Genomic DNA, 26,468 nt, shown 5'->3' on the forward strand with positions numbered 1-26,468 from the left:
TTAATACTAGTTAACTTAGCTCTAAAGCTTTACAATATGACATACTCTACATCAAAATATAATATCGTTCTTATATGAAACCTACAGTAATGTGATATGTCCAGGTACCTTAATATTATAAGAAATCATTGCTATAAGGAAACTTTCAGCAATAATATGTCATAATGATAAGAACACAAGAAGGAAAAGAAATGTGGAAGATGTAAGGATATAGTAGAAGGAGAAGGAAAAAAGAGAAAAGATAAAAACTTAAGATCCCTGTGGGCAAATATAGTCCACTGTAGCTGGTGCAGACTAGGTTTCATTGTTTCTATATTTGACTGACCACTTTTCATTCTTTTTGATCTTTTTGTTTGTATGTTGTAAATAATATTTAGACCTCTATGCTATGAAATATATGAACTTGAAAAATCAGCTTTCTCTCATCAATATCTAGCAGGTGGTTTTAATTTTGCTTCTGAACAGATATTTGAGATATCTGAAGTACTTAATTTGTTTTCCAGTATTCCACATTGAATTGGTTTTATTATGGCATGGCTTCCTTTAGCAAATGGAAGTGAGTGACTGCAGGATAATTATTTACTGTCAATTACAAAGTCTGAATGGCATCACTGGGTAACCCACACAGCTAGTGAAGTCCCCAAAGTAGGACAACATTATATGAAAATTGGCATCTGCCTGCACTGCATTTGTTCTGTTCTATCCTTCACATTAAAAATACAAAAGCACAGATGAATCCAATGAATTAAAAATAAGCTGCTCATTTGGCGTCAGATTCAATAGGTAATAAATTTCAAGAATAATTAGATGAAATTTTGTTCCAGTTTAAAGCCTTAAGAAAATATTTCATGCTTATGTTTATATGGCATCTTAACTCTAGCTGCTGTCAGATAATCCACAAAGCACCTTCTTAGAGAGAAAATAACTGGTTGCTTATAGAAATGCTTTTTACTTTTCTATTCATTTTTCCACTTATTGTTTTAGTTGTGTCAGTGGTATTACCGTGATGAATAATTTGCCATCAACAGTGAAACCTTATGCATAAAAGACCTGATTGTTAGCTACAGGAAGGAAAATCATCATTTGATAGTTTAAGTATTTTTCCTAGGTTTGGCTCAAGTCTTAGTTACAAATTCAGCAACCTATAAAACGGGAATGATACCATTTTCTCAAAAAAGAGCAGCCACCCCCTCCAAAAAATAAAACCCAACCACCACAGCCTGCACCAACCACTTTCCAAAAAACAGAGCCTGTTTTTATTTTTGAGGTCAGGACAGTGGCGGTTCCACTTACCTGTTTTATTCTCTCTGGTCTTCAGACAAGGAATCAACATGAAAATGTTATATTAGGGAGATGCAGTCAAAAGTATTATAGAGTCAGCTTGCTAATGCATAGGCTATGGGTTGTGGAGGTGCACTCTTGACCAAGTAAAATGCACAGGACTCAACACGTCTGATCAGTACAGATCAAGTAGGAACAAGCTATGTCTTACAATTTAAGGGACAGTCCTGTTAACAACACTGAACCTCACACTGAACGACCTACATAGTTTTTTCAGATTTTTTTTTTCATATTTCTGGGGTTTAAGCACATTATATTTGGTTACTAAGATAAAATGGACAGATAATACCATAGTAGAATAAGAGCTATTCAAAATTCGATTGCACTTGAAGGAATAGTATTTACAAACCCAAAACTGCTTTAGGTTTTTTAGCTAGTGTTTGAGTATAAAGCTGTATAAGACTAAACTTTAGTTTGTGAGTGAACTAAAAATTCAGGAAATGTTTTTATAAAATGTTTGAGTATAAAGCTGTATAAGACTAAAATTTAGTTTGTGTGTGAGTGAACTAAAAATTCAGGAAATGTTTTTAAATTAGGAGGAATTCTATGGGTTTATATGATTGCTCCTGCGTTATGCTATCTGAAACTAAAAAATAAACTTTCAAAAGCTGAATGTAATCTGGGATCAAATTTATACTATAAGGACATTTGAATTATAGTCCATCTTCTCTCCTTGAAATTCTATTACTGCAGCATGAGATGTTTGTTCTGGACTGAAAGCAAAACTTAAACTGTCAGTTATTTTACCCATATCTATTTGGTTTTGTTGTTTTTTGGTTTTGGGTTTTTTTTTTCCATGAAGGCCAACTGTTTCATTAAAGGAGGTGTGGAAGTAAGAACTGTGCTATCATTACAGATGAGGCATTAAATTCCTAAGCCAAGACAGTAAAGATATCATCTATAGCATCTATAAAGAGAAGGAAACATGCTGAGTTTTTGTCATTGAGTCTGACGTTTTTTCACTGATTTCCTGGTTGTGGAAGGTTTGTGTATCAAAACTTGGATATTTTTGTTGGGTATTTATCCTAATATAATCTAGAGAGTCAGATAAGATGGAAATAAGCAGTATTTAGAGATACTGCAATTATTAATTTTCCAGTTAATACCTGAGAAGAGCTCTTCTTTTTTTTATTTATAAAATTCTGAAGTTACTTCTTGCATGTTAAAATTAGTGCTTTTGAATCATGTTCCCTTTGGCTTGAAAAAATCAAAAGTTAAACAGAGAAAGACCCATAGATAAATTCTAGCAGAATGAATTTCAAAGTTGAATTCAAGCAAACACAGAGGCTGTGATCCAATAAAAATGTATAAATATTTTATTGACTTGTAACTTTAACTTTGGAAGGTAAAAAATTGAAAAAAGTTTTTCAGTTCTGTAGACAAAATCCTCTCAGGGATATCATAAAATGTAAGGCATAAGAAAGAAGAAATCCTTTGTACTTTAGAAAGCAGACAAATAAATGCAGAGCACAATAATCACATTTAAAATAGAGTGAGGAATGAAAGCTAGACTGAAACTCATCACTCAAGAAATGGGAATTATGGTGGATTCTTTATATCTGGAGATTTTTTTAATTAAGACTGATTTAAAAGATGCTATTATTCAAAAAAGAAGCTGTGCAAAATCACTATGGACTTCATAGCTGCAGAAAGTCTAGATGATTATAATGGCACCTGCTGGCTTTAAAATCTGTGCTCATGAACAAAAAGAATTTTCAAAGGTGCAAGACTCACTTATTGTCATTTATCTGTACAAAAAATGCCAAAGGGATTCATTCAGGCTAAGAATTTAGATTAAAATTTTAAAAACAGATTTAACTTTTATAAGAATCTCAGCAACATCAAGAATTATACTGGAAGTTAATAATAAGATGGAAATATTAAGCCTTAGAAACACATTTACATCTTGAAATGTAACTCTCTGAGCTCAGGATAAGAATAAATTTAGACAGCTAAATATATTTATCCTTTGCCTTGAAGAGTAGCCAAATAATAGTGACTGGTGAGCTCTAGAAATACATATATGTGTTCATGGAAGAAAAAAAGAGACAACAGCTCAAGGACATTGCAGAATGCTTAAAGATTTTTTTTTTTTTTAATGAATTTAGAGGTAGACACTGTCTATGACAAGATCCTAGCTTTGATTAACCTTGACTCTTTCCAGTTAATTCATATTTTCTTATGACAAAGTTGTGCCATCCATCAGATTACAAATGCAGCAACTGTTGCCTAACCTCAACTCCTATGTTTTCAGTCAAACTGATTAGAGCCTAATAATAAATCAGCCTGATAGTGTGAAATATTTAATTAGCCAAAAAAACATTTGCTTAGTAAAGTTTGTGAACCTCTTTAGCCCAACTTATGTGACAGCTTATTTAAAGCCTTAAATAAAGGGATGAAGAAGTTGATAAAAAAAGCTGCAAGTATGTTACATTTATACTCTTGTTTCTAAAATAATCCATAAAAAATCAAAAAAAAAAACCCCACAATTTTAAATGTTACATGTGAAAGCAGTTCAGATATGTTTATTTTTTACTTGAAAGAACCACCAGTGAAAAACAAGTGACAAGCTCTAAAAAGCTCTATGGTGTTGCTGCAGTACTCCAAGTGAGCCAGAGCTTTGATATATGTCTACGTCTTTGAGGAAGAACTTCTGAAAGAGAGAGCAATGACCTTTAGGAAAGATGGAAGAAAAATAAAAAATATTTTAAACCACACCTATTCCCTGTATAGTGTGTCCTCCCAGAGTGGGGTCTTTCCGTCATTCTTGCTGTCACTCCATCTTGTTGGCCTTCTTGGCTATAATTAACTTTACAAACCCCGCCTGGAAACAGCCTTCTGACAGAAGTCACCCAGAGGCTTTGATAACGCTGCTCTGTAAAGCAGGCTGGGCAAAGAAGCAAGGCACACCTCCTCTTGCCACTCTTTTGGGATCCAGCCTGCAGTAACACATGGCAAATAGGGTGCAGAAAACAAGACTGGTAACCATTTGTCTCAATCGTACATATTACATGGAAGGGAAGCATTGATATTTCTTGTTTTCATCCCTCAGTTCCTTAATATTCACTGATTCAGAAGATTAGTGTTTTTAAATTGTTGTCCTGCTCTGTTTGCAGCTGGTTAATCCTAAATTCAAAATTAGTGCCCTTGTGGACTGAAACAAAGAACTGATTTATCTGGATATTGACAGCTTACAATGCAGGTAAAAACATTTTGAAGAATGACTAAGTTTCTTTACGTATGTATATAAAAATGTAGGTCTAGGCCATTGGGTGATATGGTAAAGGGTAACATTAAAGAATGTCAATAAAGGCTTTTTTTTTTCCAAAACTTAAAATAACTTGGACCAAACACTTTGTCCTGTGCCTTTTATGGCAAAATACTGGAATTCATTGGCCTCTCAAGTAGCTTTTGTTACCACCTTTCTCCTGCTTACGCTGTGGTAATAACTTTGGGCAATAATGGCAAGTGACTGCCATGCCTCCCCTTTGCCCTGCTCTGCAACAGAAGCCTACACATACATAGCAGGAGTAGGAAACAACAGTGCTGTCAGTCTGAGAAGACAGAAGCCGTAAGTGGTAGGACTAGGGTGTTTCTGCTAAAGTCATGGAAAACTGGGGAGTAGGTTTGGGCTGGGGGCAACCAGGAGTAAGACTGAGGATCTTTTTCTGGGCCCTGGAGCTGACAGGCCACTTTGAGGTGAGATTGAGATCTCCTTGCTTTCTCCTCTGACTGCAAGAAATGAGCAAGAAACTATCACTTCTAATGCAATATGCTATAACATAGTCCTACTGAAATACTAAGGGAGATGTGCCTTCCCTGCAGAAGTTCTTGGTTCTGCCTTCCTGCATAAAAATATTTAACTGTATGAGGCACAATCTTTCCTTTAGACTGAAAAAAATAACTAAAGGTCAGTACTTTACAAATGAGTGAGGCAATTGCTGGGCTTTTTGATGCCAAAACACTGCAATCAAATACTGTGTATGGTCTGACTTGGTAGGCATGATACTAGAAAGCATCACCTTGCAGGCTTTGTAAGCAGAGGAACACCTCATTTGTGATTCTTCCTAGGACCTAGCTGCTTGTCAGGGATGATATCTTTTGCCTTTGGTTACTCAGAAACTGACATGTAAAACTTCTCAGGCTTTTTCAAGTAGTGTGAAGGAAAGCAGAAGTTTGTTTCATGGAATAATTCAGAATCCATTTTAAATATTCATTATAACTTATGAAATTACTTTTTTTCATTGATATTGGAAATGACCTTGCTTGGTGTTTAGTATTCAATAAAGCAGCAACACATATACAGTTTATAGAGCAGTATGACGTGCATGCTATATGCTGCTAGATACAGCAAATCTTTGTATCTGGAACAGCAGGCAAGCAGAACTCCCTAAATCTTGATATATTCAGTAGTACCAAAGAGAAAATAACAAAAACCCAAGACATATTAAAAGGAACTTCAAGAGTAATTAGAAATTGTAAATGCAAAAATGAGATGCATACAAATAGAGTAATTTTTTTATGACTTTTTGATAAGTTTAAATAACTTCCTTCAATAAGATAGTGCTTAAAAGACAGCAGTACAAAACAACAAAGCCTACAGCAATATTTGCAATAAAACTTTAGTTTATGTATAGTGGTTTAACTATTAATTTATTTGATATTAATAAATGCAACATTTTTTAAACCAAAATATTTATTGATTGTTGTCACTATTTTAAATGAATGGGTTAATTTTATCAGAAAAAAATGTTTCTTATATGCTTACCTTTTTTTAGACCTACACAGATTCATTTTTACTGCAAATTTATAAGAAGTGGTGGAGCTTCATTTTCACAAAGTAGGCAACACTCTGAAAAGGTTATTTTTGGGATTGCTATGTTTAGTGCTATAAAATATACAAATGCTTATTAAAATTCTTCATACTTATTCTCAAAAGTAGTAGCTCACATATAGGGTGGGAAGACTACAAGTGGCAAGCAGATTAACTTTTCTGGGAACTGTGGTTGTGTAAAGTGAATGGAATGAGACTGTAAAGGCAGATGGGTAGAAGCATACTGGCACATTCGGCTTTGATCACAAAAAACATATTTAGCTTTTGTTAACTGAATAACAACTTAAAAGTGATTAAATATACTGACAGTTGGTCTGACATGTTTACATTTCATGATGATGTATTAATGCAGGAGACAGACTCTTACAAGTTGGTTTTGAGTTTAGGTTCTGATTTAGGTAAGACACTTCTACTGTAGCTTTGATGGTATAATAGTGCAGAAGTGGTGGTAATGATATTATAGAAGTTATAGAACAGGCTACTCATGCTATACTGTGGAAGAACTCAATTTCTGAAGTTTTCCCAAGATGTATCGTTTTCCACATGAGTTTGGTCATCTTGTTGTTTGGATAAAACTGTGAGTGAAGGAGAGCTGTTAAAAATCACAGCAAGCTTTAGCTTTGCAGGAATCTTTCTGTTATAATAATAAAAAAATAAAATACTCTTTGCTCCTTGATTTCTGCTTAATAGTCTCATGAATATGGTGGTGTCTCATGAGCACTTCAGCTACTTCTTCTTTGATCCCATTGCGAACCAACTCAGGAGTCTAAACAGCAAAAAAACCCCACCAAAATGAACAAGTGAATAATTTTTTGCTGTGCCAGGTTTTTAACAGCAATCAGACGTGCACCAGTGCAAGAGAGAGGATGAGACCTTATCCTTTCCATAGTAGTTCTAATGTGACTGTTCAGTCAAATATAGCTAAAGTAACAAGCATTAAATGGACGTTAAGAATTCTGATACCCAACTGCTTAAATTGTTTCTAAGCTAGGGTGATTGATGAGTTCTTAAAAGGGAACTGTTGAACATTTAACATCAAGAAAAAATATTTATGTTGCCTATTTTATTTACCTAGTTTAAATTACTGTACTATTATTGCGTCAATATTAAACAAAGTATAGCTCTCAGTATGGGTTCCTAGTAGAGAAAAAGTAAATCTACTATAAGAATTAAAAAGTCTTTAGGTGAGAGACAGTTTGGGTGAAGAGAAAAGTATAAAAATCAATATGGAATACTTGTTCAATGCAAATTAAAAAAAAAAAAAGAGTTGTGATTTCCTTTTATTTCACAGCAGTAGCAAGATGATATAGTTATAATTTTTTAAAATATATCTTTATTATTATTTTTTCCTTTCAGTGACATCAGGTTAACTACTATTGGAAGAAGGCACATGCAGGTTCTCTATTTTCCTTCGTTAAATTCTTTCATTACACCAGCTTAAAATAAATTTTCACTTAATGGCTTTCCTATGTTTTTGAACATACATCTGGAGTTACATACATCTTGGCCTTGAACCATTCACTGTTGAAGGTTAACTGGCTTTGATATACTTGGGCCAATGGACTGATGGTAGTCTGCTTCTGAATTCCCTGTACTTTATGTGCAGAACTTAATAGTAAAGCTATCTGTATGGTTCTTCTTAAAACAAATAAACAAAAATCCTTCTTTTTTTTTTTTTTTAAGTAGTTTAATTAAATTTTAACTTACTGCTACATGTGCCACTGCAGCACTACAAAACAGTTATCAAAATACTGTCTGACAGCTTGTATATATATTTTAGAGGGGCAAGGAATGAAAGCTAGTGATTATTCTATTTTAGACATTCGTATTTTTTTTAAATAGTTGTATGCATTTTGCTTCCACATAGGAGAGTGCCAACTGGTGTTCGTTTTTGTTCCAATTTGGCAGTGAGGGTAAAAGATCAGTTATACAGTCCTAGGTTACCCATATTCTCAGGATTCAGGTATACATTTAGGAAGAATCAGGGGAAAAAATGCACAGCTTTCTGCAGTAAATTCACTGCAGAGATGACACTGATTAAGGCCCCCTAGTAATTTTAGTTAGTTTTTCTTCCCACTTACCATTCTCCCTGCCCCCACAAATAAATATACATAAGGAAAGCCTGAAAATGTTATTGCATGAGTAATTATTTCTTATTATGGTTATTTTTTCCCAGGAGATGTTTTGTAAGAGGAATTTTGTAACCAGTATCTGAATTTCTCTTTGAATTAAAAACAATAGTCATGGAGATGACTTAGTAAAGACTGTGTTTGTTTAAAGTAACACCACAACCTATCAGGATATCAACTGGAATGACAAAAAGAGAGATGATGTAAAAAGGTGACTCAGCTGCACTCCTTCCTTTACAAAAATTCCCATCTAAGTTGTTCATGCACTACTGTGGAATGAGAAAAATAGTTTTCCTGGTTTTCAGTAATTAAAGGATAAAGTACACAAATTAAATTAGAGGCAGATCTGTACACTCAAGATTCCTACATTTTTTCAATATGTGCAAGAGAACTGTGTGAACTTTTTCACTCTTGCATGTGAAATTCAGGAAACCATCCATATCCAGGAATTTGGAACTGCACCAAGATTCCGGAGGCTGTCATCTGAAATGATTTATATATACCTATTTGATTTACTTCCGCTACCTGGAAATAGCCAAGGGTTTCCATCCCTCAGTATGTTACCTGAGTAAATGCAAGTTAATTATATTCCATTGTTATAAGCATCATAAGATGGTACCAAAGAAATTATAAATAGCAAAACTGTGATATTTGTGTATCCCTCACCTCTATTCTCCTCCAGCAGAGAAGAATATATCCCAACCAGAGCAGGAGTTTGCAAATTGGTAGCACATTGTGTGGCTGCCATGAGAAGCACCTTCCCTGGACAACAGCAATATTTAACAGTCCTTTGGAGTGGCTTTCCTTTTGACAGATTTACAGGGTTGTTTTTTTTCTTTATATCCCCAAAATATTTTTGAAAGTCTCAGCTCTTTTTATCCTTTAAAACCTTTTACTGTGCCTTTGTTCAAATATAACTAGACCTGTTGTTGGAGCACTTCAGTTTCAGGACACTTCCTTTCCTCTTCATATAATTTATAAATGCAATAAATCCCCACAAATAAAGATCTTATAGGCTATAAATGTTACAGCTTCATTAAGCTGCATTTTTGAAGCCAGGAAAAGTTACTAAGCAAAAACCAGCAAGTGCCATGTTTCCTGTGATATCTCTAAAGCCTATCAAAAGATTTGAATATCAGACAGAAGTTTTGTTTCATAAAGCTCCATTTTCTTCATCTTTCTTTCATGTGTTCTTAATCCCCAACAGCACATACAATCCAAGGTTTGGGGTTAGGTTGTTTTTTTTTTTTCCTCTGGACAGGAGAATATTAAAACAGTTATCTTCAAAAGCTTTGCACAAATCATTTTCTAGAAATAAAGTTTGAGGAATATTCTGGCTATCATTTATTAAATATTATGTCTTTCTATACAAACACATACGTAAACCTGCTATCACCACCTGTGAGTCCTACCTCATTCCAGTTTCTTTTTTAGCCGCTCACATGAGTTCCAGCCGGGACAGGTGCATACCTTTCACCTTCTTCTTGTTGCTTACTAAGGCACATTGTTTACCTCTAATATTCCTTCTGTTGCATAATGTAGGTCTTAATAGGATAAAATGCCGCTGAAATAAAATAGAAGATCTTTGTCATTGGTTAGATATGGGTTTGCTATGTTCCTAGCTGTGGAGCTGTTGTGAACTGTACCCTTTACCTGAGGTTTTATTTTGATTTCTTCTTTAATTGTAAACAAACTTTGAGTATAAAAGCACTTAAAATAAAATCAGTAGAATAAATATATTTGATTGAAAGTGGTGTTGAAAGCACTTCATGCCAGTTTTGCAAAGTATTTAAAATCTATACTTCTTACACAATACTCCACACACACTACCAAAGAAAAACCCCCCAAAACCCAAGCCCATAGCTTTTTCTCTCGGTGAGATCTGTTGTTCCCAGCTTTTAACAATTAAAATATTTTAACTAGAAAAATTTTAGTATTAAATGCTTAGATGATTTTCTAGTTAAATAATCATTTCTAGGAACTGTGGGGAAACCATATATACTGCCTAGACTGACACTCATTTTACACACTAGATTTAACACTGTTAACACTGTTTGCAACTCAGTGTATATGTATTTCTGCTGTATGAAGCCATAACATTCAAACTTTGTTTATCCTAGACAAGGACAAAATTTTTGAAAGCTGTACTGGTGGTTTTCTTTCTTTTAACGATTTAGTATTTTTAAGGATTATAACACCACATATCTACATGTTATTCATCACCCTTGAAAAATGAAATGAATGCCTTCATTTTAGAAGAGTCAAATCAGAAAGTGAAATATGTTACAGTTTGAACATGAGATACGCTATTTTGTTATCTACAGTTCACAGCCTTCTTAAGTACTTCACAGGCCTTAACTACTACTTATAAAACAATTTTATATCACTTTCTATTGAATGATTTTTCAAATGAAGGTGAAATTTTGATTCCACACAAGTATAATTATCTTGGAGTAATCCTGAAGCTACCTGGGGCATAGTGAAACACCCGGGCTTACACCCAGAGTGTGTCCCTAGTGAAACACCAAGAATTATATTGCTCAGGCTCTTTTGCCTAAACTAGTCTACTATGGAAAAGGTATGCTCTTTATGGTGATTCTCCTTCATAGTTAAATTTTATAGTTTGTCTGTATATTTCAATCTGCAATGCACATATAATTATTTCAGAAAACTTATTACAGGAATTTGGATATGCAGTCTCTGGATTTAACATACACACATATATATCTGTCCATCTAAAAGTCCAGAGGAACAAATTAAAAAGTACTGCCTATTTTCCCAAATATTTCAAATGTATGTATTGTTGATTGAATTATACTAAGAATAATGTAAGAGTCTGAAAAAAAATAAAACATTTCTGTAAACTGCAGCATACTCAAGTAAAAACAGTACGCATAACATGAGAATGAAAGGTTTAGCATAATTGGGAGGGAGAAAGAGTTAGGCTATTAAAAATGGGATTTATTTAGAAATCCTACTCTAAAATGTAGGGCACTATATTTAAATACATTTAAAGAGGAAAAGAAAAAAAAAACAAACCACAACAATGTCTGCCAGCGGGATTGCCAACAGGTATGGTTGTTTGTGTGTAGCAATATGTTTGTGCATCACTTCAGCAAATGTCTTCAGGATCTTGTCCTCACTGATCAAATAATTTCAACATTACAAAGACAAATTCCATGTGGCTCATGTTATGTCAGAATTATCCATTACTGTAATTAGAATAAATGGTAAACAGAGATACATGACAAGCCTAGCTTACATATAAAACAACTTTTTGGGGAGTGAAAGGGAGAGAAATTTAAGTTTATTTAAATGTTGGGTGTGATCCTAATCAATTAACTATTGTTTTTTTCAAGAATCAGGACAGGAATGTATGTAAAATCAAATGGAGGCCAAATAAGCATTATATTTAAGAAAGAAAGAATTTAGAAAAAAAAAAAGATTATAATACATTGTCTACCAGGTTTGAAAGTATCACACAAATTTTTTAAAAGAGCAAAACAATTAGTTTACTTTAGTTTGGACAACTCATTCCAAGCATCTCAAGCATCTCATAACACTACCAACATCAATACATAAAAATATTCACTTTCATTTTCATAATTAAATGCAGGCAAATTTTGGCAATTAGTTAGGTCACAACTGACATTTTATTCTTTTAATTTTCTTGGATTATTATTTAATCAAGCTTCTTAAATTCCTCAGGATTTTTTTCTTTTTTAACAGAGAAAGCATGCAGATTTAATAAACATCTGCGTTTACATCACAGATCTCTATTTTACAATAAAATTTTATTATTCATGTGATAGCATCTGAAACGCTAGGAGGTATCACATGCCTCATTGCCTTAACATATGGTAAAACAGCAACTGCAAGACATTTCAAGGAAAGAATTGGGACAGCATGGGAAACAGCCTCCAGACCAACACCAAGGGAGAGAGGTTAATTGCTCGCTGTGACAATCCACATTCATTGCACTGCAGAGCACTTCCTCTTTTGCCTTCTAGAAAATTTCAATTTCTAAAGACTATATATTTGTTATGAACATTTATGTATATTAGTATGTATACATACACAAATAACTAACTGTGTATAGTATACTCAGTTATAATTAATAATTAATATAGTATACATACCTACTTATGTATGTATAAATATATATACACATATGGCTGAGAACTAAGACTTTCCCACTGTCCTTCAGGATGAAAGTGAGAAAGAAAAGATAACACTTAAGTGAAACACAGGAAAGGATAAAACACAAGAAAAACATCATCTTGTATGTCAGCCAGGGAATAAAATACGACATCAACGACATGATGCTGTTTGGAAATACCAGTTATTTTGTCTGCTACTAGTAGTAATTACTGAGGACAACTCAGAAACTTAATGAGCATTAATGATATTATTCCTTCATTTTTGCTGTTCTCTAGTCATACCTATGATGATGACAGTAATGTTCACTGGCAGGTAGCTTCCTGATTTTAATCCTGGAAGAAAGGGAAGATGGGAGGAAAGGAGAGAAAAGGACCACAAGTTTAAATTTTTTCAAAGCAAATTACTAAATATTTCTTGTCTCTGGTACAATTAGAAGTATGATATATGAAAAAGATGTGTGCACTGCTTTTTTATTCAACACTAAACAATTTGATACAGTTTAGAATTGAGACTATGAATGCTTTCCTCTGATGGCATATTTTGGTTAAATGTCACATGTTTTCTGATGCCTTTAGTGTCTATTTTTACTTATTTTATTTATAAGCCAACTATCAGAATCACAGATTGTGGTGCTTTTACCACATTTATGAGCCTAATCTATCTTTCCACAAACATGTATCATGGCTTTGTAGTCGCCTTTAGAGATGGAGATTTTCTGGAGCAGACACAATGTTAAGATGATCAGGAAATATTTATTGATATTTATGTAAATATATTCACTTTCTTTTCAGAGACCTTATGAAAAGTTAATGCAAAGAAAGACTTTCTGAAAGTGAAATGGTATTTTTGAAGAAGGAAGACTGCTTTGAAGCCTACCTCCGAACTTACTGTAAATCACTCATCAAAATTTTATTTGAAAGTACTAACAACGTGTAATTGGTAAATATTTACAACAGAATATCAGCAAAGCCATGTAGAAATTACAAAACACAGTTTCTAAATCATGTTTGTTACTTTGTGGAAGGAGATTCATCCCTGCTGATTTTAATGGGTCAACTATTAACATTGGAAATGAATGTCGATAATGCAGGGGAGGAGGCAATAGTTACCTTGTCTTTGCTAGGTTAGACTGATCTTATCCCTCAGAATTCTGCATGCTATCATTCTTTATTTGGAAGTTCTAACATATTGGTCTCCTTCCTGATTTTAGCACAAATAATTATAAACATATTAGTCATAGGCACACTTTAATTTATGGTTAGTGATTTTTTAATTACCAATAGCAAAACAGAAACAGCCTTTTCCCCTCTCTCTCCACCATATTTGATCATCTGTTTTTCTTAAGAAGTTCTCTATGAACAATTGTGTAATTAGGCATAACAAACTAAAAGAAATTACATATGTAAATGCTTTTCATGAGATTGTTCAGGTTGATCTTAGCCCACTATACTAATAAGTCACATCAGTATTAAGAAGAAAGTAAAAAAATCATGCTTGTCTTTCCAGCAGCAGTCCAAGAACAAAGGAGTAACACATTACAGGTTCCAGGTCCTGAAAGAGGAGTTACTATTTCAACAAGAGATCCTGAAATAAAAGTTACTTTGTTTTCTCTTTCTTTCTCCAATAAATGCTGTTATTGCTTCAATCTATTCTTTTTGTCTGCTCCAGATTAATTTCTGGCAATCTGGATTGCCAAGGCTTTGGACATGTGTAACCACTGGCTACAGGTATCTTTATTCCCACCAGGTTATAGATAAGGAATGTAAAAAACTAGATTTCTCCAACAACATAAATCTTTGCATGCAGTGTTTGTGAATAAGCCCTTGCTCAATACACTAGGAGAAGGTTGACTTAGGTCTATGGGATACCTTTCAGAAAAGGATTTGCTGGACAACATAGGAAGTGCACTCAACTCAGCAGCTTTTGACTTCTCACAGATAAGAATAAAATCACTAAATAATCTCTAGGCATGACTATGAACACTTGCTAAATAGTAAAATGGCATAACACACAAATGCAAAAAAATCACATTCTGTAGTGCTGAAGATTTCCAGTATTTTTATCCAGATATGCACAAATTCAACAGGTAACCTACTGAAGTAAACTCTGAGGTGAACTAACCTCTTGACTCAATCCTTTCCTCCAGGCACATAAGCTTCTAAGGATGTAATGAGAACTGCAGGCAAGACTGAGCTCCACATTTATCTTGGTGTCCCAAAATCTTTACACATCTGTGTAGAAAAATATACACTTACAGACCTTAGTATGAACTCACTTAACCCATATGTTCACTAAGCAATATATTTTTATTTCATTTCAGCTTATTAAGCACAAGATACAGTTTTAGCCCTGAAGCAGTCTGATTCCTAGAAGGTTTTGTTGGTTTTTTTTTCTTTTCTTTTTTCCTGAAAAAAAACCCAGAAGAAAATAGATGGAAGTTTTGTTAATTAAATCTTTGACCTATTTCCAGCCTGCACTCACCCTCCTCCCAGAGAAAACACTATTGATAGCAAAAAGCCAATGCAGATGCAAAATTTTGAGTTTGAAAAGCATGATTTTATTATACTTGTCAATGCGGACAGAAATGCTACCCATATTCCTTAAAATAATATTAAAAGAAATATTGTAAATATTTCCTTTTCCTCTAGACATCTCTGGACTGATGGTAGAAGGGAATAAGAATATGGAAGAGTTGACAGTCAAAAATAGCCAATATGCTTTCTTAAAATAAGACAAGTGTTTATAGTGACAAAGACTGAATTAGATCATTCCTTTATCTGTTGTCATAAATGATGGTAGGGTACAGCTAAAAGGTTTCTTTGATATCAGTTTTGACTGGATTCGTTTATTAAGACCTCAGTAGAATGCACTAAGTTTCTCTGTGTAGGCAAGCAAATAACCTGCAGAACATCATGACTTTCACCCACTAATGAATTGGGCTGTCTTTGAACATCATATCCCATTTATCCCTCCCTAAGTAGCCCATCTGCAGTGTCAGCACTTTTCCCATCAACGTGCATGAAACTAAAGGCAATGGAATGCACAATGATTTCTTGAATATGTCCTATAAGCAGATATTACTGTGCCATCATTGTGCATGTACTCCGCATTACTCATGCAGCATGTTTATAAATTACATTGTCATCATGAACCTCTTTCATGCACTTTGTTTGTCCTTGCTGTCTTAAAATACGTAATGGTTATCAGTCAAAGCTGTAGGAAATATCCTACAAGGTCATTCGGTGCAAAACAGATGTTCATATAATTTATGGTGATAAACATGTGCTTGCGTTTTATTAGACTAAATATTAGGTAATAAATTAAAGGAAATATTATCTTACAGGGGGTAATCAACCTGATTATATGCTGCGTAATTTAGTTTACTGTTCAAAATTTTAAGTGTTTTAGTTTTGGTAAGTTTTTCTTTTAACACACAAAAAATTAGTGTGGCTGCAAAAATATTTTATAACTACATCTATATATAGACATATCTGTAATAAAAGGCAAGTGCTACAGTAACTGTGGTTATCCATCAGGACATTAACATGAGCAATTTGCTGATGAGCTTTCATGTGTATTATTGAAAAAGCAAATTTTCATTGCCATTTCCTACTCTAAGTTTTATGGAAAATTTATTCCTGAAGCAAATGGTAAAAACATGATAAAATTCAGCAGAGATTTTAACCTTTACATTGTAATAACTTGTTGCCCCTTCCTCTTAAGTGATCTCCTCTCAAAGAGCTATATTATTTAGAAAATTTCTTATTTCCATTAATCTTTGCTACAGTAATATTCTCAACAAAGCTAGAATACACACAATCCCCAAACCAGGCCAAGATATGAAGCTTCTCCCCATCTCTGCAATAAAATTGTCTTGCGGCATTTTTTCAGAAGTTTCTAAGATGTTGCTGTTTATTTTGATTTTTTTTAAGGAGGACTTGATTTGAATTTCAGTGCTTGATGATGCATGCATTAGTGAAGTAGAAGAAGGACAGGTTTATGGCTGATGTTCCCCCAGTCACTCCGGTTTAATGAGAAGAAAGGACGTTTGATATGAGGCTGCTTCAGGACCTATTTATGAAGCTTCCAATATAACACACCCCCGTGTTGCAGCACAGTACTACAAAGGTTGCATGTGTGCAGTTCTGCCATTTCTTTCCCGCTCTAAGGTAGCATATGCCAGGTACTGCTGGTTAGTCTGCTTCCTCACAACACAGGGACAAACTGCATACTGTGGATGCAACTAAAGTAGAACAAATGCACATGTTCACGTACACGGTTGCTTAAAATTCTCAGCACTCATTTGTTGATGACTTATATGTGCTGCAGAAAGGCAGAAAGCATAGCAGCAAATTCTACACTCACCATGCAAGACCTGATATGTCCTTTTAACAGATGAGAGTCCTGTTTCTTAGTTTATATGTAGAAGTTAAGAACTTTCTCTTTGCCTCTAAATGAAATTAGAGTTTGATGTACTGAGTGAAGTGCATTGGCCAGATTTATCTAGGATACAAGAGACTGCTCCAATCACAGTGTAATGGACCTGAAGATTTGAACACAGAGGACTTTTCACAAACTCCAAAGAAATGCCTTCATCAATTCTTTTAATTCCTGGTATAATATAATTCTTCCAGGACAGTCTGTTCAGTCAATATTTTGACATGGACCCATACTGTTTAAACGAACCCCAAATATTTGGGTGAAGGAATTAAAACATAAATAGTGTATAAACACAGATCTTTCAAAATCACTCTGTCTCTGTAAAGACAGCAGTTCCTAATGAGTTCCTGCAGGCATTTTCAATGCAGCCTTCCTCTCCTTGTTGCCCTGCCAAAAGAAATGGTGATGCTCAACATAAAAAAACTAACCAAATGGCATATCGATTCTCACTACCTTTTTCAAAAACATGGGACTATGCTTTATGAAGATAAACCCATGATTCAAAGACCTTGTTCAAGATTCAATCTGTGAAGTGGAGTCACAACCTATTCCTGCTTTCTCTGTCACTTTTTATTGAATTACAAGTTATACATACAAAAGGGCTTTTTTGCCATTTAAATTTAAGGACATGCAACAAAGTGATTTTCTATGACATTTGCAGACAGTTTTTTTTTCCACTCTTTTTAGAGGTATATTAACAGTTAGCCAAAATTCTTTGTCATTTTCCATACATGGAGAAGTAAATTCAAGTCATGGTGTGCATGGCGGTGGAAGATGAGTTTTATAACTTTGTACCTGTTGGTGAGCCCTTCAAAGTCGTTCATTAAACACATAGAAACCTAGTATGGTTGACAGGTCCTTCTTATATGAAGGTTAAAAAATTAGAGATAGCAGTGTAAGGAAAGCATGTAGACATAGAGTCTGCTTCAGTTTCTGCTTGTTCATTAAGGAGACACACATCCACGCTCGCTCACTTTCAGGCTTTTCTGTATATGGTGCACGTCTATCTTCAGTATTAGGAAGAGTATATTTTCACCTCTATCATGTCTAAAATACCTAGAAGAATCTTCTCCAGAAGTATAAAACATTGTTTTACATGATGGATTATGACTGGGTGTATTCAAAACACCGTCAAGGAGCTAGAAAGAATGATATTCATAGACTTGCTACATTTCATTCATTTTCAGTGAATGTGTCTCTATTTTACTGACAATTTTGGATAATTTGGAGCCATTTGGGGTATACAAAGTGATTCTAATAATTTTGGAGGGTGCCTTGAGAACTGGCATCTTTATAATGTTATTAGCACTATAGGCATGTTTTAATATCTCTCATAATTTGGTCCTGTTTTCTAATGTGAACCCAAAAAATTGTATTGCTTAATACAGTTGATTCTTCAAGAATTACTAACGGTAGTGCTAAAAAATAAAGTACTGTGTGTCACATGCAATACTTAAAATTTAAAAATATAACTAAGCCACTTAGATCATGCAATATACAGGTTGCAAGTGTCGATCAGGTAACAAAGACAGAGTAAAATTTAAAGTCTCATCCACAAACAATAGTCCAGACTTTCATATGGATTAAATTACCGGTCACTGGAATGCAAAAAGTAATCACTGCTACTTTTTTTCGTTTTCTTCTAATAAAATGTGGTAAAAGGATGAAAACAAAAACATGAAGCACTTTTTAAAACATCCTAAAGCAGTGTCTTAATACGGATGAAGAACATTTGGGATCAGGAACATAATAGTAACTATTATCAACTCTCTATTGTTATTTTGTATTTGATCAAAAAATGGCATAACGTAAGTTACTATAGGCCCCAAGTTATGACAGGATTCTTTGGGAAGAGATTTAAGTGGATTTTGTGCTTAGTTGTGGCTGAAGAATATAAAATTTACCACTCTAAGGTATTATGCTTCTGGCTTGCTCTTCTCCTCAGCAAGTCAAATATTCATTATTTCACTTTTTACTCAGAGCTATAGGATTAAGTCAGCAACCCACCATGTTCAAAAGCATCAAAGCTCAATATGCTAATTCCTGGATGCAAGTAAACTTTGAAAAATGAGAGGCATTAATGTAAATTGCTTTTGATGTCAATGTAAGAAATGTTACAGTTGAAAAATGCTTATGTCGCTGATTAATTATGTCTCAGTTGAACCTACATGTAGTCAAAGACTAGGACCTGAAGGAAGATGTGGTTTTCCTCTCTGTTGCACTGAACTGCAGTGATTAAACTATGTGAACTGACTGAAATATCTGTATTACTTACTATCCAGCTAAAAGAAGCTGAGCACATAGTTTCTAAAGCATTATTTCAATTTTTAATTGTAGCCTATTGCTCCTTTTGGGCAAAGAGCATAAAACACGGTGAGTAAACACACTAGAATACTCTGTGATGTTTTGAATGACTTAAAACCACCATCTGTTGCTGGGAAAGTTTCCATTATTCTATATTAAATGAGACAAAATATGTGTTAAAAAATACAGTCATATATCCAGATTGTTCTATTTTTTCTGCTTTTTGTGGTAAGCAGATCATCTCATATGATCAATAGACAAGAATGTTGAGGGGGTGTGATTTTGCAGTATAGCATGGCAATAGAGTACATTTGTTAACTGGCACTGTTGTTCTATCGGACTACCTGGTGATATGGATTTTAATAATTTGAATCTGTAATTAAATGTAACATTACATGCAGGTCAAACAAGTCAGTTGCCAAGGTCCTTATGTTCCTGGTTTTGGTTTTTTAACCCTATTGGAAGGACAGATTTTTTTTTTTTTTTTTTAACAAAATGGCCATTAAAAAGGTCAAGAAGGAATTCAAAGTCTCTTATTTTAAAAAATATGCAAAAGGCATGAGATCAAAATAAAAATAAATTAATCTTGTGTAGGAAGCACACAGAATTCCACCCTGAAAGAGCTGAAAAAGTCTCAGTTTTTTTTTTAATAGAAACATCACCAACATTAGTTGTATTCTCAAATTGAAGAGATATATCCTTCACTGTCCTAAAACCCTCTCAACCTCAGACCCTGTCAGTACACAACACAATTCAAAATGTATTTGACAGATGACAAAGGTGTGAGAAAACTATTGTTTATTGCATATACCAGGGATTCGGGGATTATGATTTCCAAGCACAAGATTTGTTCTTAAATAATGGCCTAGATGGATGTACTCTTCGCTGGGTTAAAAACTGGCTGGATGGCTGAGCCCAGAGAGTTGTGTTGAATGGAGCTAAATCCAGTTGGCAGCCAGTCACAAGCGCTGTCCCCCAGAGCTCAGTTCTAGGGCCAGTCTTGTTTAATATCTTTATCAATGACCTGGATGAGGGGTTTGAGTGTGCCCTCAGTAAATTTGCAGATGACACCAAACTGGGTGGTAGTGTTGATCTGCTCGAGGGGAGGAGGGCTCTGCAGAGAGACCTGGACAGGCTGGATCGATGGTCCAAGGCCAACTGTATGAGGTTCAACAAGGCCAAGTGCCGGGTCCTGCACTTGGGTCACAACAACCCCATGCAATGCTACAGGCTCGGGGAAGAGTGGCTGGAAAGCTGCCTGGTGGAAAAAGACCTGGGGGTACTGGTTGCCAGCCGGCTGAATATGAGCCAGCAGTGTGCCCAGGTGGCCAAGAAGGCCAGCAGCATCCTGGCTTGTATCAGAAATAGTGTGGCCATCAGGAGTAGGGAAGTGATCGTGCCCCTGTACTCGGTGCTGGTGAGGCTGCACCTCGAATCCTGTGTTCAGTTTTGGGCCCCTCACTACAAGAAAGATGTTGCATTGCTGGAACATGTCCAGAGGAGAGCAACCAAGCTGGTGAGGGGTCTGGAACACAAGTCATATGAGGAGCGGTTGAGGGAACTGGGGTTGTTCAGAAGAGGAGGCTGAGGGGAGACCTGATCGCCCTATACAACTACCTGAAAGTAGGCTATAGTGAGGTGGGGGTCGGTCTCTTCTCCCTGGTAACAGATGATAGGACGAGGGGGAATGGTTTGAAGCTGCACCAGGGCAGGTTTAGGCTAGACATTAGGAAAAACTTCTTCACCAAAAGGGTTGTCAGGCTCTGGAATGGGCTGCCCAGAGAGGTGGTAGAGTCCTCATTCCTGGAGGTATTTAAAAGAAGGATAGATGGGGTGCTTAGGGAGATGGTTTAGTGGTGGGATGTCAGGGTTAGGTTAAAGGTTGGACTCGATGATCTCAAAGGTCTTTTCCAACCAAAGTGATTATATGATTCTGACTCTAATGTTTCTTCACAGAAAATTAAATAAATTCATTTTCCTGTGTGTAAAACCAGGGAGGGCCATCAAAAAGACCCAAAGTTATTATCAGAAAAAAGCAGGAGAGTAATTTCACTCTTTTCTTCTCCCCCAGAAATAATGTTATTTCCATCCATTGCATGTAGCATTCTGTCATTTGTTTCTAGCTTATAGCTCTCTGTTCCTCTCAGATTTAATTTACCTCCAAAAGAGGTGGAACAGAGATTTGAGAGCTAGAAAGCATAGTTCACAAAACAGGCTAACATGATAAAGAGATAAAGGCAGCTGATATGCAGTGTAACAGGGGTTTTATGATCATTTTGGAGACATATTATTCATAAGGCAAATTCAACAATTGCAGACGTTTACAGGCAGTTGATGCATAAAAAGTAAAATTTCTACTCATTAAACACGGAGAATTCTATGCAGCATAATGCAACACAAACTATTTCTAGGTAAATTGGTAGGCCTAACAGGTACAGAAGCAACACCATGCATTAATTAGTCCTGGATAGGCTACAGTCATGTGGTTCTAGAACAGAAGGTAAAATTGTTTATTGTTAATCTGGGAATTAATTCAATTTTCACAATGTGTGGATACTGTGAAAGTATCTCCTTAGGTTAACAATGAAGGATGGTAAACCAATGATTTTAGTTAAGAACTAAAGATATATAATTTGACAAAATAGAAGTTAAAATTCAACTAAATTTATTACTAGGCATAATTCCTTCTGATCTTCTCACCATGAAGATTTTTTTTTTTATTTCTTAAATAATTCAGTGAATAATTTGATGTCTATGATTGTAGACTGCATAATATTCAGATGACTGCTACAAATAAATTACATTAATTATGTTTGCCTAAGGTATTAGAGTATTGCTTTCCTTTTGGTATAGAGCAAGGAAGATTCTTTTATGAGAATAAGCATGCCACGTTTCTACTAGTTTCTAGTTTGGCTCTTGTTAACAACAATTGGACAAGATAAAAAAGTTGCACCATTGCTTTCTCAGAAGCACTGGAAAGACAATTCTATACCAAACTCTTATATTGCATCATCTACCGATTCTGATCATTTTGCATGAGACTTCTGTTCAAAGCTTAGCCAACCATCAGATTATCCCTTTGTGACCCAATCCATAGCCTTCTGTTGCTGCGTCTCTTTTCAGACCATTAGAGTTTTACTCCTCCCCAGTGTAACCCAAAGTTCAAATCAAAGCCAGAGCCTTGTGGTCCTTGCCTCCAGATGTGAAATCCTTCACTACCACAGCTCATTAGTTCTTGACAGTTAAAAAAGAAATAATGGCATGGAATAGAATTTAGGACCCTGCCCTGCCATGTATTCCAGTCCAGCTCTCTTTGGACAACTAAGATCCACAACTAAATAACCTTTGCTTTCCATTTCTACCTCCTCTTTATCACATCTCAGAATTCTCTAATGTTCTGGAGCTTTGAGTTTTCCTGTAGGCTTTTCCCAAGCTGTAGCTGATGAGTTTTGCCAAGGCAGGTGGTACCCTTTCTGTTTCAGTCCATGCCAGACATTGTTATTCATTCCCTTATAGGTGGACCCTATTCTAACTTCCTTTTGCTACAGACACAGGTCTATATATATATATATGTAACTCTCAGAATAGAACTATAAATTAGCAAAACTACACATGGATTTAGTAAAAACTAGGTGAAGAATTTGTTTAGGATAGCAGGCAATAGGATATTATGCTACTTTATAGGTATAGATTTCAGGAACATGGTAACATTCTTTGTATAAGCTGAGCTGTGCAACCACATTTTACCAGGAGACTAACAGAAAAGCCATTCTGCTTTAATATTACTATGCTGCATGCAATATGTAGCACATTCATATGTACAAAATAGGAATATTTTTTCATAAATGGTGCATTTTAATGAGTGTTAGCATCTAAATATTACTGCTAAATCACTGGGACTCTGTTAACTTGTAAGCTCATCACCAGCAAAGCAGACAGAACTGGTTTTGCCCTGTGAATATTAAGATTCCAAACAATAACTTCAGCCTTGTTTAGTGTCCATTTTATGACATGTTTATTTCTCCAAATCTATTTGCCCTAACCTCTTATGACAGCCTGGATTGCAGCCCTGTTCTCGCAGAATGACCCGTACTGCTGCTGTGGGAATTGACTGTGAGGCTATTACATGCGAGCAACCTGGCACCAACATCCTGCTCAGGACTAAGCCCGGCACAGCTGGCCCTGGCCTGGTAGCTGAAAATTGTTCAAAAGTTGAATTGCTGAGCTGGGGAGAAACAATAATGACAGAGGCAGTTATTGCCAACTCTGTGAAAGACTTATTCTGATCTGTTTATTAATATCATATGGAGTGTCGTCATGAATGTTTACCAAGGACTTTGAACTTAAGAGAAACTTCTAATATATAGTGACATATAATTTTTTATCATTGTGGCAAAGTGCAGCCTTTAAGACAATACAAGGTGATGACAAAACATTAATGGTGTTGAACAAGTAATATAATTTATAATAGGTCTTTAAGATTTCTGATATCAGATAAGATTTCTAGCTAGTGATACTATCAAGACACAATGACTCTAATTACCCTTCATAAAGGAGAAAATTGCTTGCATCATTTCACTGCTGTTATTGGATCTCATTTGTTTGTCAAATACGTGGAAGACCTTCAGCATTTGGAAGCTAATAGTAAGGATTAGCATTCTAGAATCGTTGCTGGAATGACAGAGAAAACAACAACAACAACAACAAACCCTTTCATAATTAGACATCTAAGTGAAAAAGCTTGCTTGGCAAAATCCAGTGTCCACATATTAATGTAAATAGCCATTACAGCAACTTTCTGTATTGCTGTTCTCATGAGATCCACAAATAAAAAAGTGCCAACTGTTCTCTAATGGGATAATCTGTTACAGCCAGAAAAATAATGCATGAAATGCCATTGTTCCCACAAAGCTCTTCTATATATAAAAATAAAATACACTTGTATTTTACTTTTAAACCATAGCAGTCTTTTGTGCCTCTACTAACTTTTTCAGTCTATGATTAGTAACACGATTCCATGGATTTAGTAAAGCGTGCCAAGCAGAACAGCAACAGAAGCATCACCAGGAGTATATCCTGTTGGAGAGGGACCATGAAGAAGGGGTAAATTTTAGGTTTTAGCTTTTTTGACACACAAAGGTATTTTAAGTAACTTACATTGGCACCCTTCCAAATATTTCCCAAAATGATTATTAAATTGTATTTTTAATAATTTTAGGAAAAAGAATCCTACAAAGTGTCCAAAAGCACATCTAATTAGTTGATGCTGTCCCTATTCTGAAGTAAATGTTTACAGATAATCTCTACTCTCATCTTTTGAATCCTTACTGCACTAGAAAAAGAAGGAACATGACTATGCATCTAGGAGATCTTTGTCTTCATACTCCTTCCTTTCTTTTACCCCTCTAAGAAACTAATATCTGTGCTCAGATCAGGACATTAAAAGAAAAAGATTGCTTAAAAGAAAAAGTTAAACTTTGCTAAATGTTCACAAATAGTTAATGACTTAGAACTACTAGTCCTACATTCTTAGGTGTACTTATTACACTTTTGTAATTAAATGCATTAAGATGTAATATAATTTTTTTCTTATAGAGGTATTTATGAAATCAACAAGAGATCTATTTCATTTCCTTTGACAGATTTTCACTTGAGAAGCAACCTGTATTATGCTTAATACACATTTTAAAAAAGCAGTAACTTAAACTTGATTTAGAAAGTGTTAGATTTCTGAATCTTATAACTACAATTGTGCACTGCATGTTTTACATGCCTTGGCACCTGTTTTGTACAGAAATTCTATATTGGTTTGGGAGTATTATAAGATATCAATCCTGTAGGTTAGTAAGCACGGTGTTAAATTTAATCAATGAATTTGTTGAGGGAGGTTTTTACTTATTAGTGTACCTCATCTATAAGTACTTCATTATATAGACAAAGAAATCGCTTACAAAGTGTTCTTTCATTTTGGAGTTGGGGAGCAGTCTAAACAGTATATCATAGCTCATGTGATGTTCTAAAGCACACAAAATAACACTAGGAACTCAGTCTTCCAGGATTAATTTTTAGTTCTTATGCTTTAGATTAGCTAGGTTACTATAAATCTATAGCTTGATCACCTGGATTGCAAAGCCAGGCTTTCTGTTCACTGTACACATGTATGCCAGGTAAGAAATTAACTGATATCAGGCAGAAATCAGAAAAGAATATTTTGGGAAAAGCATGGAAGGTCCACTATTCTACTTCCCTTTTTTTCAGGTATCTTAGCCAACATTTCCCCCACAGAGCTGAATCACTGAGAGAAGGAACAAATTCTTTTAGCCTTTTCCTATTTATCTTGATACCAGAAAGAAATCAGATTACTGAAACTCTGTAACAATAGGTATTCATTGCAAAATCAAGTTCTTAGTTTGTCAGCAGAGGCACCTCAGAAAACAACGAGAAGGACAGGGTTGGGCATATGGTGAGAACAGAGGGGAAGATGGGGCCAGGATCATCATTAGAAAATTTGGCAAAGATATTTAATTTTGTGTTTATCTGTTTTAAATACTTAAACCCAGAACTGTGTAGAAGTCATAATCTGGTAGGAGACAGATGGGGTAGGTTGAAAGGTACAACAGCCAAAACCTTAGGAAACAGAGTAACTTTTAGTGAGAGTGCTTGAAAGAGGAATTCTGGGGAAAAAAATGTGAGGAAAAATATAATGCAGAAAGTCATGTAGAAATATAGAGAGAAGAAATGGGAATTTTAAGTTTTGCATTGCTGAAATGTGAGCTGTGTTGTTCCTGCCATTTAGACTGTGCAAAGCTCAGATTACAAACTGTCCTCTGGGTGAGGAGATCAAATATTACACCTCTGCTCACTACTTAAAACAAAGTGAGCTCTTGAATGGCCATGAGACTGTCCTAAATACTAGGCTAAATTCTCTTGTAAAAATGCCATTTAAGCAAACCTTCCAAAATTGAGCCATGTCAACAGAACAGACTGAGAGAATCCCATAAATTATATGTCATAGAGTGGTTGTTAGAAAAGTCTTCTAAATGTGAGAGATTTAGGTAAAGGAATGCAAAACCTGGTATCCCATATCCTTTGACAGTGTTTTAAACAAAGATGTGTTCATTGAAACATGGAAGTGTTGATTGAAATATGGCCATTCTGCAGACTGGCAAATGTAAGCCTTCTTTAGGAGGCTTCAGGTGATTTATTCTGACTTTTTTTACCTGTATCTTTTGTTTTGGTTTTCTCAACTTCCCCCTCCC

The sequence above is a fragment of the Egretta garzetta genome, unplaced genomic scaffold (genome assembly GCF_000687185.1).
Source record: "Egretta garzetta isolate BGI_Z169 unplaced genomic scaffold, ASM68718v1 scaffold126, whole genome shotgun sequence".
NCBI lineage: Eukaryota > Metazoa > Chordata > Aves > Pelecaniformes > Ardeidae > Egretta > Egretta garzetta.